A 16,468-nucleotide genomic window follows, 5' to 3' on the forward strand; every position below is an offset into this window, starting at 1 on the left:
AATACACGATCGTTCCACTACCCTTCCTGTCATCGATGACAATGCTGACAGCGATGAACCCAGAAGGGCCTCGCTGAGATACAATTTACTCGGCGCTGGGTTGGATGTGTGCACTGGAGAAACCCCCACAAGCACGAGAGGAGACTCCGGACCTCCTCATGGGTACTCCCAACAACATCGTCACGGCAAACGAGCGTCGTCGCTGTTGGCCTCGTAGCGATGAGGTGAACCCGGGTGGAACTGCACACAGGGACTCGCCTGCAAGCACCTCCGCCGTGCCGCGGTTGAAGAGGATGAGGAGATGGAAGAGGTGGAGGCTCCGATCCCTGGGCCCCATGGCGTGTAGCTGCCTACGGGGATGCACGGTGGCACTTTTATAGCTGAGTTCCTCCAGCCGCAACGACCCGCGGAGCAGGAAGAGGAGGAGGAGGTGGCGGTGGTCGTGCATGCAAAAGGTGGCGGTGAAGGCAATTTCGTGGTGGCAGAAGTGGTGGTTGTGAATGTTTTGGAGGTGGTGGTTGTAGGATTCAGGTGGGGTAGCGATGGTGCAATTTGGACAGATTGACGCGGAGAGATTACATGCTCGTTGTCGCCATTCCGGCGTCCCCGAGGCACTTGGAGCGATCCTGCTACGAGTGACGGAAATGAGGAACCACCGGTCATCACCCTTTAACACTCGCCCTTGGCACAGAGCCATTCGGTGGGGCGTAACTCCACTTTTGCTGACCATGTGTTCTTGCGGTACTGTGGTACCCGCTGCGGCTCCCGCTGTGGCTCTGGTTCCATCCCTCAGAAGTTCCTGTTTTTGTGGTTCTGTCTTTTTCACTCAAACGGAACCAAAGACCCTGGGCTTGTTCACCCAGGAAAGCTTGAGTCTCAAAACTCGTTTTTTCAGGAGGGTCCTGTCATGTGCGTTGTTTTTTTGCAGTCAGGTTTACACACCTACCTGTTTTATTGCCAGGGAAGGTAACACCTATTCTTGTTTCTTACACGCTTGATGTGGCTGTTGATCTCAACAACCCGCTGCATTGCGTGATATTGTGGCTATGGGAGGCTTTTTCTAACCTCCTCAGGTAGCCCTCTCGAGGTGTCGTCGTTTAAGAGCTGCAGTAAACTCTCCTTCTATATCGCACCCATATCCGCTTCGCGTCGTGATCGACCATTCGTCGCGGTCCCTCGTGTGCCTCCCGTCCCGGTGCCCCTCCGTCGCCTCCCACGAGGTCTCCGTTGCAAATGCCATTTCTGCCGCTGGTTGAACATCTCCCGATTGCACATACCCCACTCCTCCTGGTTTGCTGTCCCCCTGTTTCGGTTTCTACTGCTCCGATGTCACGCGACCCCCGTCGACCCATTCACACATTGTCTCCCAACTGTCTCTTGACGTCTTGAAACCGCTCGGATTTGCTCGAGCTCCTTCGCCGAAGCGTCTGCAAATGCATCGATGTCGTATTTAGAGCAACGGAGCGAAAACCAATTGCACAAGCCAGACATGAAATGAGAAGTCGTGCAAAGGAGACGGCACACATGGGACGGAAACAGCGTTCGCTCGAACCTTGCCGATGCATGAACTCTCTGGGTAAGGGGTGAAGGGTCGCCCGTCTCGTTGGGAGGCTCACTGGAACACACCTTGTGAACCAGAGGTGGGCAAAGTATGTCAATGGCACTTCACCAGATGGTCATCGATGCCCCCCCTCCCTCCCGGGTGCTGGTGAAACCTGCGAGCACGCGTTCCAGTCCTGCCAGGATGAACAAAGATCCCTTTCCACCATCGCGTCCCAAATTCAACAGAATAGCACGACGCTCTTAGCCACGGTTCCAGATGTCTCTGATGGGCGTGAACCCGGACGGAATAACAGGGGACCAGAGCCCCCTTTTCAAAATATTTTATATTGCGGCAATGGACGCCATTCTGAGCACGTGGCAGGAGGAGCATGGGATCCACATCTACATCACACTGATACAGCGCCCTCTAACGGCCGGCCCCTGTGCAGCACCGAGGGTATAAGCTGACCGGGAAGAACATACGAAGAGTTGCAGGACATCTGGAGTCCCTTCCTGGACAATCCTGTCATCACCCCCCCCCCCCGCCCGCCTCCTCGTGGTGACACCCCCCCCACCCACCCTCCCGTGGGCCCCCGTCGCGTTGTGCGGCGGCTTGTTCAGTAGAAAGAAGGAACTCCCGGGGTGAACCGAGGTGCGGGGGGCAAAGCCGGGCCGAACCGTTTTTGCCGGATGTGATACACAGATGAAAATAAATGCTTGGAATACATGGCCCCTGTCGCGTACGTGGAAGTTATTTTCGCTGTGAGAATCTCGTGAAACAGAGTAGCTTATTTTTGTAGTGGTGACAGATTGGAGACCGAAAAAGATGGTAAGTTGTCAGTACAGAATTTACTTGATCAACAAGGTTAAATACAGGAAAGCACATTTCTCGACAACAGTGGTTCTTAACCTGGGGGTGCACGCACTCCCTGGGAGTGCAAGATGCCCTTCCTGGAATGGCAAGACGTGCCAGATTTTTAGACATCATCGAAAACACAAATCAAACACAGGCACGTAAGTACAACTACATTGTTTAATAAAACCTGTGTATCTTCTTGGTTCTTTCGGTAAAGTCACGTAGAAGGGAAATAATAAAATAATAAAATAAAACATTATAAAATTATTCTCACGACGTTTCGGCCACAACGCAAGCAGCCGTCTTCAGGTGAAGAACAGGTCTGTCGGAAAGACAGCGTCTGAATAAAACACCACCAGACTTGGAGCGTATATTTAAGCTGGGTTGGAGGGGGAAGAGCGCCTTGACAAAATAATTTGCATATCAAGAGGAATTTAGCATATTTATGGGAAATGCAGATATGGGATTAGTCACTACTTGTGGAATGCGTAGGAGGTGGATGGGGGGTTCAAAGTCATAATTTCCCCGTGCATTATGCAGGATTAGCAGCATCAAAGGGAGGGAGTAAGGTTAGCATTAATAAAGGGAAGGAATGTTAATAGTATGGAGCTGCAGCAACTAATATGCTTATAGACTATACATTGTAATATTACACTATGTATTATTCTACCCACCCTACTGTATACCACACTGCTGTATATTCACTATACAATTACGATACTATATATTTACCTTATACATTGTATTAAACATTACACTTTTATACTGCTCGAAGTTTCTAGAAGGTGGCGTGGCCGGAGGCGAGGCCTGGCCACGCCGGGAAGTGTATAGGAGGGACGTGAGCGAAGGTTCGGGGCTGTCGCGGGGTCCCGGGTCCTGGCCGCGTCGCTGCTCGCCGTCATCTTTCTCCATCGTCCAGCCGCATGGCCGATCCTCTGCACGGCTCCCATTGTCGTCATCGCTACATTAGTCAGCCAGCTATGTAGTTAGACGCCGACGATGGGGCTGTGTAGAAAGATCGGCTGTGTGTAGCTATGTAGATACGTTTCTATATATCGCCCAGTGTTTGTGCCCAAGTATGAGAAATAAATAAGAAGACACGTTGTGTCTTGGAAGTCGCTCATTACACATGTATCTGTCTAAGCATCTGTATTATCTTTTTACAGTATAAATTTACAGCAAAATAGAATCACGCGTTCTGCCTATCTGAACCGCTGTTTACACAGGTGTAATGACAATAGAGCATGCATGTGGGGTGAGTGCACTAGTGGCCCCGGGAGGTAATGACAGGGGAGTCAGTTGTGAGTGCGAAGGGACTGGTGGCTCCGGGAATGACCGAGAAGGAAGCGTGGTCAGGTGCTGGAAGAGGACGGTAGATTCTGCCGGTGGAGCGAGCGTCCAGAGTCAGCGAGAAGGTTCGGGAAGGGGGGCGTGGCCTCGTGTCGGTATATAAAGGGGAGATGCGCGGGAGACTCAGGGCTGTTGCGGTGGGGTCTCTGCCTGATGTCAAGTGAACGTGTCTTCAATAAAGTGCCATCTCAAGAGAAGTGTGTTCAGTGGTCATTACACAGGTGTAGTGATGCCGACACACGTTCTGACTTTTAAGAGCCTTTATTCAGACACAGCACGAACGATGCCCATGGATGGATCTTGAGGCTTGAGCGCCGTCTCCTCTCGAACAGTCCTCTCTCCTTGTGCTTGTCTCATTTATACCTCCTAGGCCACACTCGCCGGAAGCTTCTATCACTCCACTCCCTTACGGCCAATCATGACCCTTCCCCACCAACGGTTCTTAACCGTCCACCTCCAGTCCGCTGCCTGCGCTTCCCGCCTTTTTACCATTTCAAATCTTTCCTCCAATCCCTTTCAATCTTCGCCTCCCCGCCAATTCGCTGTGGAGGCCTCTCTGCACCAATGGGAGGCCTTGGCCTACTCGCTGATTGTTTGTCTGACCGTAACACTTCAGGTAAGCGGTCTGTTATCTCGGTCATGACACCAGGTGAGGCAATTATATCAACCCCTCCTCCCTACGGTGCCCCCCCTTTCGTGGTGCCAGCCTGATTGCACATTGTAGACAATTATCACGCGTTTAATAAAACAAGTAATACGGTAGGAACCGTTGGGAACCAGTTTGGGGACATTAAAGCAACTAACACTAAAAAACACGAACTTGCGTCGACGCCATGGTACAGTGAGTGTTAAATCACCATATTTTTACAACCTCACATAAATAAAATTTAAAAAATTAACCCGTAAAAACAAAGTTTTTCACTATAAATCCTTTATATGCGTGGCGGCTAGAGTCCTCTCGTCCTCTGGCTTGAGATGGCTGCCACCTATGGGTCAGATGATTGCCTGCCACCATTAAGCAATTGGTAATTAAATATAAAAAAAAATTCCCAAAATGTTGAACATTTTGGGAAAAAAATTTCACGAAAATAAATTGTCACGCACAACGAGTCTGTGTGCAAAATGTCAGCTCGATTGGATCACGGGAAGTGGGTTAAAAAACGACCGAAAGATTTGCACGGTCGTAAGTACGCAAGCAAGTGAACTTAATATAAAGGATTTAAAAATAGAAAACAAATAACATTAATTGCCTACTTCGTCTGCAGTGCCCACCAGACATTGTTCAGAGCTCATTGGGGGGTAAAGTGCGTCTCGAGTGAGTCTCGAATTGTTCTGAGCTGCAGTCACGAAAGCTTTAAATCGAAAAATGTTCTGAGCTCGTCTGGCAGCCTCTTTCGTAACTCCGACACTATCATAGAATAGGGGGGGGGGGGTCGTGGCATTCACAGTTCAGATGTTGGACCAAGTCACAATGACGAACTCGCTGTCTATTACTCGAGCTCAGCGTGCACCTGCAACGAGGTGGGTACGTATGATAACGTCCCCCGATTTGGGTGCTAGCCTGAATGATGACTGGCAACTTTGTGAACTTAACAGAGAAAAAAACCGAGACCCTGTTTAACCGCAGGCTAGCAGATCGAACCCGGATTGGAACCCAGGAGGCAATCAGCGGTGTCGGCTCAGCGCGCTGACCCCCGAGTCACCGGGCCACGTTCCCCGTGTGGCCCCCAAGGCTCACAGTGCCAAGAGGTCGGAGGGGGTCACGTACAGCGCCGTTGGTACCACCACGTCTCACGGCAGTGCCGCGCTCAGCGTTAGTAAACCGAGAAGACAGCACAAGGCACCAAGAAGGTCAAGTGGTCCCGGAATCATTAACAAATAGGGATATATTTCAGCTTAAATTCAGGTTATAATAAACACGACGAAAAAATAATATATAGTAATAATTCCATGTATACAGCGCTTTTCATCAAGGATATCAAAGCGCTGTACGGGACAGCAGCAACAGACACTCAGCATAAAAATAATTATATTATACATACATTTTAAGCATTTTTTTTTAAAATGAGCTAAACGTTTACTAAGCGGAAGCATATACGTAGTTTTTAAGGCGCGTTTTTAAATTGTCCACAGACTCATAAATCCTGATATCTCGTGGAAGAGCATTCCATAGCCTGGGGGTTACACGGGAATAATGAGCAGAAACATACAATGAATCTCTCTCGTCGAGTTCTATCATTCCACTGCTTATCTAACTCTTGTCTTACTGAGATTGTATTTATTGAAAGAGTGGTGGGGGTATGGGGTGCAGATAGAATTTCTTTAGGCCCAGAGTAGAATCGCCTTTTCCACAGAACCCGGGACACATTCTCCGGTCAGCATGAGGTCCATGGAACCTGTGTAGCAAGGCCGTAATTATAATATTGGGGGGGGGGCACACCCCCCCCCCCCAATATTCAAATATGCTCAAAATGTCCCCCCTAATATATTGCTATAAAAAAGTTATAATAATTGCTATGATATTTAAATAAAAACAATTTTCTAAACCTTGGCCACAATATCTGGCATTGTCTTCATATAAATCAATGCATAGATTGCTGTTTATATGAGTGTGGTTATGGTTGTACTTTATTAATCCCTAATTTCAAACATTACACACAATGAAACAAGAAATGGTTAAAAAAAGTTAAAACAGAGCAATGTAATACAATGCACTATTAGACATTATTGTGAAAAATAAAATAAAACGTCCATCCCATGTGTTAGTGAATTTTTTTATATTTTAGGCAGGAAATTCGTTTTCAAATTTAGATATTTTTCTCGGTTGGGACCCCCAGACCCCCTGGAAGATTTGGTCCCCCCCAATGTTGAGTCCATGGCTACGGCCTTGCTGTGTAGGTTATTGTTTTTTTACCCTTTTATCTGGCAACAAAACTGACACCTTTTTTACGAGGAGTCATGTTTGCATAGACCACAATACCTGCAGTCATAATACAAACAGAGTTATGTTTTTGTTTGCATTATGACTGCAGGTATTGTAGTCTATGCTAACATGACTCCTCGTAAAAAAAGGTGTCAGTTTTGTTGCCAAAAGGGTAAAAAAACAATTATCATATTTTTTACTGGCAAATGAGGTTCCAATGGTGTAAATGCTTATCCCGAGCTCTTATACTCTGATGGTGCATTGTCTTTGAGTTGTGGCGCCTTTTGGCGTCATCTGATCCATCACCATGTGAGACTAGGCTCTAAGGAAATCTGTTTCGGGTGTGGACCAATGCACTTCAAGGACAGTGCATACATTATCAGAGTTATGTTTTCTGTTTGCATTACGACTGCAGGTATTGTGGTCTATGCAAACATGACTCCTCGTAAGGTCTCATAGTGGTACTGCAGTGGTTCTTCTTAACCTGGGGTGCACGCCACCCCCTGGGGGTGCGAGATGCCCTTTCGGGGGGCGGGGGGTGCAAGACATGGAAAGATTTGTTTTGAAGGTAAATAATCGAGAACACAAGTTACTCAATGGGCACGTGATTGAGTGGAAGACTCAAGGTGGTCGAAATCACAGAGAAGACGGCAGAGAAGAGGCTGTGGGTGTGGTTCCGTCATGCGGGAGAGACGGCAGGAAAATGATGCGGGTCAGACGATGCGCGTGATGTAATTGGCAAGGAAAGATATGAAGAGGTCGGCAGAAGAGGTGGGTGGGTAGGGTCGAGGAGAAAGAGATGGCGCAGGGCGGGGCAGCGTGGAGAAGTTTGGCAAGGGCAGTGGAACAGCCCGACGACACGAGTGGGACAAACGCGTGGTAGAAGAAGTACAGTACAACTTTCTCTGTTTAATCAATCTCTATGCATTTAATCTAGATTTGAAGTCGATGTATTTTTTTATAGGTTGGCAAGGGCAATGGAACACCCCATACGAGTGGGACAACCGCATGGAAAAAGAAGAAGCCCTAAGTACAAATTGCTTTGTTTCATCAAACGCGACGTTTTTATTAAAAAAAAATGTTTTACGATTGAGACCCAATGGGGTGCCAGGTTGCAGTGGAGGTCACGGACCACTGCGGCGTTGTGTGCGGTGGGGAGGGCACACGGGGGGGGGGGGTAGGGGCACACGGGGGGGAGGGGCACACGGGGGGGGGGGAGGGGCACACGGGAGGGGGAGGGGCACACGGGGGGAGGGGCATACGAGGGGAGCGAGGTGATTGGTTGATTCTCCGAGGCCTCGGGTACCCAATCAGCCGAGGCCTCGCCACGGCTCGTGGTGACGTCACGCACAGGGAGCGCGACCCGGAACAGCGTGGAGCCCGGGACGATGGGTGAGTGAGTGGTGGGTGATGAGTGAGTGAGTGGTGGGTGAGTGGTGAGTGAGTGGTGGGTGAGTGGTGAGTGAGTGAGTGAGTGGTGGGTGAGTGAGCGAGTGGTGAGTGAGTGGTGGGTGAGTGAGTGAGTGGTGGGTGAGTGAGTGAGTGGTGGGTGAGTGAGTGGTGGGTGAGTGAGTGAGTGGTGAGTGAGTGGTGGGTGAGTGAGTGGTGGGTGAGTGAGTGGTGAGTGAGTGAGTGGTGGGTGAGTGAGTGGTGAGTGAGTGGTGAGTGAGTGGTGAGTGAGTGAGTGGTGAGTGAGTGGTGGGTGAGTGAGTGGTGGGTGAGTGAGTGGTGAGTGAGTGGTGAGTGAGTGGTGAGTGAGTGAGTGGTGAGTGAGTGGTGGGTGAGTGAGTGGTGGGTGAGTGAGTGGTGAGTGAGTGAGTGGTGGGTGAGTGAGTGGTGAGTGAGTGGTGAGTGAGTGGTGAGTGAGTGAGTGGTGAGTGAGTGGTGGGTGAGTGAGTGGTGGGTGAGTGAGTGGTGAGTGAGTGGTGAGTGAGTGGTGAGTGAGTGAGTGGTGAGTGAGTGGTGGGTGAGTGAGTGGTGAGTGAGTGGTGGGTGAGTGAGTGAGTGAGTGAGTTAGTGGTGGGTGAGTGAGTGGTGGGTGAGTGGTGAGTGAGTGGTGAGTGAGTGGTGGGTGAGTGAGTGGTGGGTGAGTTAGTGGTGGGTGAGTGAGTGGTGGGTGAGTGGTGAGTGAGTGAGTGGTGGGTAAGTGAGTGGTGGGTGGGTGGTGAGTGAGTGGTGGATGAGCAAGTTGTGGATGAGCAAGTGGTGAGTGGTAGGTGAGTGAGTGGTGAGTGAGTGGTGGATGAGCAAGTGGTGGATGAGCAAGTGATGAGTGAGTGGTAGGTGAGTGAGTGGTGAGTGAGTGAGTGGTGGATCAGCAAGTGATGAGTGAGCATCTGAACCGTTTCGGAGCCTCCCGAGGTACATTCCGCTTCAAACGAGTAGTCAGTGCTGTGTGTAAACATCGCCACTGGGGAGACAAAGGCGGCCGAGCGTGGTGCTGGCCACCCACCCACCCCCTCGTGTGCCGTGCCGGCCTTCACAGACGCTCATTCACGGAAACTTGCCCCGACAGTCCGCCAAAGCCAGCCCAAGGACGCCTTTAAACGTGGCCGCAAAGAGCACCTAGCCTGGCACCTGACCTGACCCCTGACCTGGCATCTGACCTGACCCCTGACCTGGCACCTAGCCTGGCACATGGCCTGACCCCTGACCTGGCACCTAGCCTGGCACCTGACCTGGCACCTGGCCTGGCACCTGACCTGACCCCTGACCTGGCACCTAGCCTGGCACCTGGCCTGACCCCTGACCTGGCACCTGACCTGCCACCTGGCCTGGCACCTGACCCCTGACCTGGCACCTGACCTGACCCCTGACCTGGCACCTGACCTGGCACCTGACCTGGCACCTGGCCTGGCACCTGGCGTGGCACCTGACCCCTGACCTGGCACCTGACCTGACCCCTGACCTGGCACCTGACCTGGCACCTGGCGTGGCACCTGACCCCTGACCTGGCACCTGACCTGACCCCTGACCTGGCACCTGACCTGGCACCTAGCCTGGCACCTGGCCTGGCACCTGACCTGGCAGCTAGCCTGGCACAGGCGTCGTGTTGAATGGCGGCTGTTGGTCAGCGCCCTGTGAAGTTAGTGCGGTGCGGGGCCTGTAGCGTATGTTATAAAGGGGCCTTAAAAACACGTAAATATTAAAACACATAAATGTTTAACTTGTACAGTAAAGTAAATGTATTTTTTCATTTGCTGTACAGCCAGATAATACGACAATTCGCTAACCTTAGACACCCAGTCGTTCGTAAAAGTTGAAGACGGTATGGTACTATAGTAATAGAGCAAGTGCAGAATCACTGAACCGGAATTGATAGCTTGAAAGCGTTTGGTGCGGGGCCCTTGAAAGTGCGGGGCCCGTAGCTACTTATGCAGCTACTACATATGTAGTAGCTGCATATGTAGCTACATGTGTAGCTACTTATGCTACTACACATGTAGCTACATGTGTAGCTACTACACAAGTAGCTACATGTGTAGTAGCTACTGGGATAATCCGGCACTGGTCTGCTATTCTTGTTGGTCGCCTCTCGTCGAATCTTGGCGGAGAAATATTTTCCGGAGTTCAGACCCGGGACAGGAAGAGACCGGATTCCATCCTCCCACACGGCGGGTTCCACCACGTTGCTCAGGGCGGGTTCGTGAAGGAGGAGAGCAATGGCCGTGGGAGCATAGAAGTACTGTACAGTACAATTGTATTTTGCTGCACTCTCCACCACGCAGACCCCCCAACCCTATGGCAACCTCTGTCCACGGTGGCCACAGGCCCCATGTCCTCCGTATCCCTGTCATCATGCCCCCCGTGTCCCCTACCCCGTGTCTCCAGTTGTATCCCCGTGTCTCCAGCTATGCCTCCGTGTCTCCAGCTATGCCCCCGTGTCTCCCGCTGTGTCCCCGTGTCTCCCGCTGTGTCCCCGTGTCCCCAGCTATGCCCCCGTGTCTCCCGCTGTGCCCCCGTGTCTCCCGCTGTGTCCCCGTGTCCCCAGCTATGCCCCCGTGTCTCCCGCTGTGTCTCCGTATCTCCCGCTGTGCCCCCGTGTCCCCAGCTGTGCCCCCGTGTCCCCAGCTATGCCCCCGTGTCTCCAGCTATGCCCCCGTGTCTCCCGCTGTGCCCCCGTGTCTCCGACTGTGTCCCCTTGTCCCCGCAGCGAACACGGGGTCTGACGCTGCCCTCTCCGCCTTCTGCCGGAGGAGCGTGGAGAGGGTGCGGCGCGAGAGCCAGGGTCCCAGGGGCAACGAGACCCCGAGAGGGGTCACGTGGACCCCCAGAGGGGATCCCGAGGAGGAGGAGACCCCTATCCCCGAGGTGCTGCTGCAGAGATTGCGTCTCGCCACGATGGCGGACGATGTGCGGCAGGTGAGGACGGGGTGTGTAGATGCAGATGGGGAGGCGCATGGGTGTTGAGGGACTGCCTGGTGTTGAGTGACTGTGAGTGACTGTGAGTGACTATGAGTGACTGAGTGACTGTGCGTGACTGTGAGTGACGGTGCGTGGTGTTGAGTGACTGTGAGTGACTGTGAGTGACTATGAGTGACTGAGTGACTGAGTGACTGTGCGTGACTGTAAGTGACGGTGCGTGGTGTTGAGTGACTGTGAGTGACTGTGAGTGACTATGAGTGACTGAGTGACTGTGCGTGACTGTGAGTGACGGTGCGTGGTGTTGAGTGACTGTGAGTGACTGTGAGTGACTATGAGTGACTGAGTGACTGAGTGACTGTGCGTGACTGTAAGTGATGGTGCGTGGTGTTGAGTGACTGTGAGTGACTGTGAGTGACTGTGAGTGACTGAGTGACTGTGAGTGACTATGAGTGACTGAGTGACTGAGTGACTGTGCGTGACTGTAAGTGATGGTGCGTGGTGTTGAGTGACTGTGAGTGACTGTGAGTGACTGAGTGACTGTGAGTGACTGTGAGTGACTATGAGTGACTGAGTGACTGTGCGTGACTGTAAGTGACGGTGCGTGGTGTTGAGTGACTGTGAGTGACTGTGAGTGACTGTGAGTGACGGTGCGTGGTGTTGAGTGACTGTGAGTGACTGTGAGTGACTGAGTGACTGAGTGACTGTGCGTGACTGTAAGTGACGGTGCGTGGTGTTGAGTGACTGTGAGTGACTGTGAGTGACTATGAGTGACTGAGTGACTGAGTGACTGTGCGTGACTGTGAGTGACGGTGCGTGGTGTTGAGTGACTGTGAGTGACTGTGAGTGACTATGAGTGACTGAGTGACTGAGTGACTGTGCGTGACTGTGAGTGACGGTGCGTGGTGTTGAGTGACGGTGCGTGGTGTTGAGTGACTGTGAGTGACTGTGAGTGACTATGAGTGACTGAGTGACTGAGTGACTGTGCGTGACTGTGAGTGACGGTGCGTGGTGTTGAGTGACTGTGAGTGACTGTGAGTGACTATGAGTGACTGTGAGTGACTGTGAGTGACGGTGCGTGGTGTTGAGTGACTGTGAGTGACTGTGAGTGACTATGAGTGACTGAGTGACTGAGTGACTGTGCGTGACTGTGAGTGACGGTGCGTGGTGTTGAGTGACGGTGCGTGGTGTTGAGTGACTGTGAGTGACTGTGAGTGACTGTGAGTGACTGTGAGTGACGGTGCGTGGTGTTGAGTGACTGTGAGTGACTGTGAGTGACTATGAGTGACTGTGAGTGACTGTGAGTGACTGTGAGTGACGGTGCGTGGTGTTGAGTGACTGTGAGTGACTGTGAGTGACTATGAGTGACTGTGAGTGACTGTGAGTGACTGTGAGTGACGGTGCGTGGTGTTGAGTGACTGTGAGTGACTGTGAGTGACTGAGTGACTGTGCGTGACTGTAAGTGACGGTGCGTGGTGTTGAGTGACTGTGAGTGACTGTGAGTGACTATGAGTGACTGTGAGTGACTGTGAGTGACTGTGAGTGACGGTGCGTGGTGTTGAGTGACTGTGAGTGACTGTGAGTGACTGAGTGACTGTGCGTGACTGTGAGTGACGGTGCGTGGTGTTGAGTGACTGTGAGTGACTGTGAGTGACTGAGTGACTGAGTGACTGTGCGTGACGGTGCGTGTGGTTGATTGACTGTGTGACTGTGAGTGACTGTGAGTGACTGTGAGTGACGGTGCGTGGTGTTGAGTGACTGTGAGTGACTGTGAGTGACTGAGTGACTGTGAGTGACTGTGAGTGACTGTGAGTGACTGAGTGACTGTGAGTGACTGTGAGTGACTGTGAGTGACTATGAGTGACTGAGTGACTGAGTGACTGTGTGCGTGACTGTAAGTGACGGTGCGTGGTGTTGAGGGACTGTGAGTGACTGTGAGTGACTATGAGTGACTGAGTGACTGAGGTGACTGTGCGTGACTGTAAGTGACGGGTGCGTGGTGTTGAGTGACTGTGAGTGACTGTGAGTGACTATGAGTGACTATGAGTGACTGAGTGACTGTGCGTGACTGTAAGTGACGGTGCGTGGTGTTGAGTGACTGTGAGTGACTGTGAGTGACTATGAGTGACTGAGTGACTGAGTGACTGTAAGTGACGGTGCGTGGTGTTGAGTGACTGTGAGTGACTGTGAGTGACTGTGAGTGACTGAGTGACTGTGCGTGACTGTAAGTGACGGTGCGTGGTGTTGAGTGACTGTGAGTGACTGTGAGTGACTGTGAGTGACTGTAAGTGACTGTGAGTGACTGAGTGACTGTGAGTGACTGTGAGTGACTGTGAGTGACGGTGCGTGGTGTTGAGTGACTGTGAGTGACTGTGAGTGACTGAGTGGACTGAGTGACTGTGCGTGACTGTAAGTGACGGTGCGTGGTGTTGAGTGACTGTGAGTGACTGTGAGTGACTGAGTGACTGTGAGTGACTGTGAGTGACGGTGCGTGGTGTTGAGTGACTGTGAGTGACTGTGAGTGACTGTGAGTGACGGTGCGTGGTGTTGAGTGACTGTGAGTGACTGTGAGTGACTGAGTGGGTGAGTGACTGAGTGACTGTGCGTGACTGTGTGTGACGGTGCGTGACGGTGCTTGTCTGAGTGAGTGACTGTGAGTGACTGAAGGAGTGACTGGGAGTGACTGTGAGTGACTGTGAGTGACTGAGGGAGTGACTGTGAGTGACGGTGCGTGATGGTGTGTTGAGTGACTGTGAGTGACTGTGAGTGACTATGAGGGACTGTTAGTGACTGTGAGTGACGGTGCGTGACTGTGAGTGCTGCGTGACGGTGCGTGGTGTTGAGTGACTGAGATGAGTGACTGTGAGTGATTGAGTGAGTGACTGTGAGTGACTGTGAGTGACTGAGTGAGTGACTGTGACTGACTAGAGTGACTGGTGACGGTGCGTGACTGGTGAGTGACTGCGTGACGGTGCGTGGTGTGAGTGACTGTCGTGAGTGACTGTGAGTGACTGCGTACGGTGCGTGACGGTGCGTGACTGTGAGTGAACTGAGTGAGTGACTGTGAGTGGCTTGAGTGACTGAGTGACTGTGAGGACTGCGTGGTGTTGCGTGACTGTGAGTGACTGCGGTGACGGTGCGTGGTTGTTGAGTGACTGAGTGATTGTGAGTGACGGTGCGTGATGGTGTGTGGTGTTGCGTGACTGAGTGAGTGACTGAGGTGAGTGACTGTGAGTGACTGCGTGACTGACTGTGACTGTGAGTGAGTGACGGTGCGTGACTGAGTGAGCTGAGTTAGTGACTGTGAGTGACTGTGATTGACTGAGTGAGTGACTGATGAGTGACGGTGAGTGACTGTGAGTGACGGTGCGTGATGGTGTGTGAGTGACTGTGAGTGACTGAGTGAGTGACTGAGTGACTGAGTGAGTGACTGTGAGTTGAGTGAGTGACGGTGCGTGGTGTTGCGTGACTGGAGTGACTGACTGTGACGTGCGTGACGGTGCCTGGTGTTGCGTGACTGAGTGACTGAGTGAGTGACATGCTGAGTGACGGTGCGTGACTGAGTGAGTGACTGTGATGACTGAGTGAGTGACTGTGAGTGACGGTGCGTGACTGAGTGAGTGACTGAGGGAGTGACTGTGAGTGACTGAGTGAGTGACTGTGGGTGACTGTGAGTGACGGTGCGTGACGGTGCGTGACTGTGAGTGACTGCGTGACGATGCGTGGTGTTGAGTGACTGAGTGAGTGACTGTGAGTGACTGAGTGAGTGACTGAGTGAGTGATTGAGTGAGTGACTGTGAGTGACTGTGAGTGACTGAGTGAGTGACTGTGACTGACTGAGTGACTGTGTGACGGTGCGTGACTGTGAGTGACTGCGTGACGGTGCGTGGTGTTGAGTGACTGAGTGACTGTGAGTGACGGTGCGTGGTGTTGCGTGACTGTGAGTGGCTGTGAGTGACTGTGAGTGACGGTGCGTGACTGTGAGTGGCTGTGAGTGACTGTGAGTGACGGTGCGTGGTGTTGCGTGACTGTGAGTGGCTGTGAGTGACTGTGAGTGACGGTGCGTGGTGTTGCGTGACTGAGTGACTGACTGAGTGCGTGGTGTTGCGTGACTGAGTGAGTGACTGTGAGTGACTGAGTGAGTGACTGTGAGTGACTGTGAGTGACGGTGCGTGACGGTGCGTGACTGTGAGTGACTGCGTGACGGTGCGTGGTGTTGAGTGACTGAGTGACTGTGAGTGACTGCGAGTGACGGTGCGTGGTGTTGCGTGACTGTGAGTGACTGTCGAGTGACTGAGTGGGTGACTGTGAGTGACTGAGTGTGTGGTGTTGCGTGACTGAGTGAGTGACTGAGTGAGTGACTGTGACTGTGAGTGACGGTGCGTTACTGAGTGAGTGACTAAGTGTCTGAGTGACTGAGTGTGTGGTGTTGCGTGACTGAGTGAGTGACTGAGTGAGTGACTGAGTGACGGTGCGTGACTGACTGAGTGCCTGGTGTTGCGTGACTGAGTGCGTGGTGTTGCGCGACTGTGAGTGAGTGACTGAGTGACTGACTGAGTGACTGAGTGAGTGACTGCGTGACGGTGCGTGGTGTTGCGTGACTGAGTGACTGAGTGAGTGACTGACTGAGTGCGTGGTGTTGCGTGACTGAGTGACTGAGTGACTGAGTGACTGAGTGAGTGACTGAGTGCGTGGTGTTGCGTGACTGCTCCCCAGGCGAGCACGCTGCAGCTGCACGTGCCAGCGAGCTGCTCCGCGTGCCGCGACGCTGCCGCCGCCCTCGCCCGACAAGACTTTGTGCGGCGGAGATGGTCACAACTCCAGGAGCGCAGACTCCAGTGGGAGATCGAGGGACATCTCTACACGAAGGTGCACCTCTAAACACTCACACACACACCTCGGCACACAGAGACAAAGATCCCTCGTATATATCGTTTGACAAACTGTTGGGGCAAGAGCTGTTGGCGAGTTTTCGCGGCGCTGATGGTAAGGACCCGTCTCATGGTCGCATGCTGCAGGTTCAGCGGTAGTGTCTCCCACTGCCTGTCAGAGTGGCCATCAGTCACCAGATCATCACCATGCATAGCATGGTCGACCAGTAGGGAGCCATCCCTTGACCGCACCACGCCATCGATCAGCCTCCCATTGCATCTGCACCAGATCGATATTCCACCGGTACAGCCGTGGAAAGCGTCTCAAACGATGTGGTCAAAGATGTTAAGTTGTGTATGGGGCCAGAGGACATCCCTGTCGCACCCCAAGGTGATTGGGGAATGGCTTTGACGTAGATCACGCAGCTTTACCTGGGCCTGCCCACCATCACAAAAGGTCCTTAATGATTGTGAGCAGAGTCGTTTGAGACTCCAAAAGCATGAAGAACAACCCAAAAGCCCTGGCCTATTCATGGTATCATAGGCCTTGACCAGGTCAATAGA

The sequence above is a fragment of the Lethenteron reissneri genome, chromosome 32, assembly GCF_015708825.2.
Source record: "Lethenteron reissneri isolate LAM-NWPU_2019-01 chromosome 32, ASM1570882v1, whole genome shotgun sequence".
Taxonomy (NCBI): domain Eukaryota; kingdom Metazoa; phylum Chordata; class Hyperoartia; order Petromyzontiformes; family Petromyzontidae; genus Lethenteron; species Lethenteron reissneri.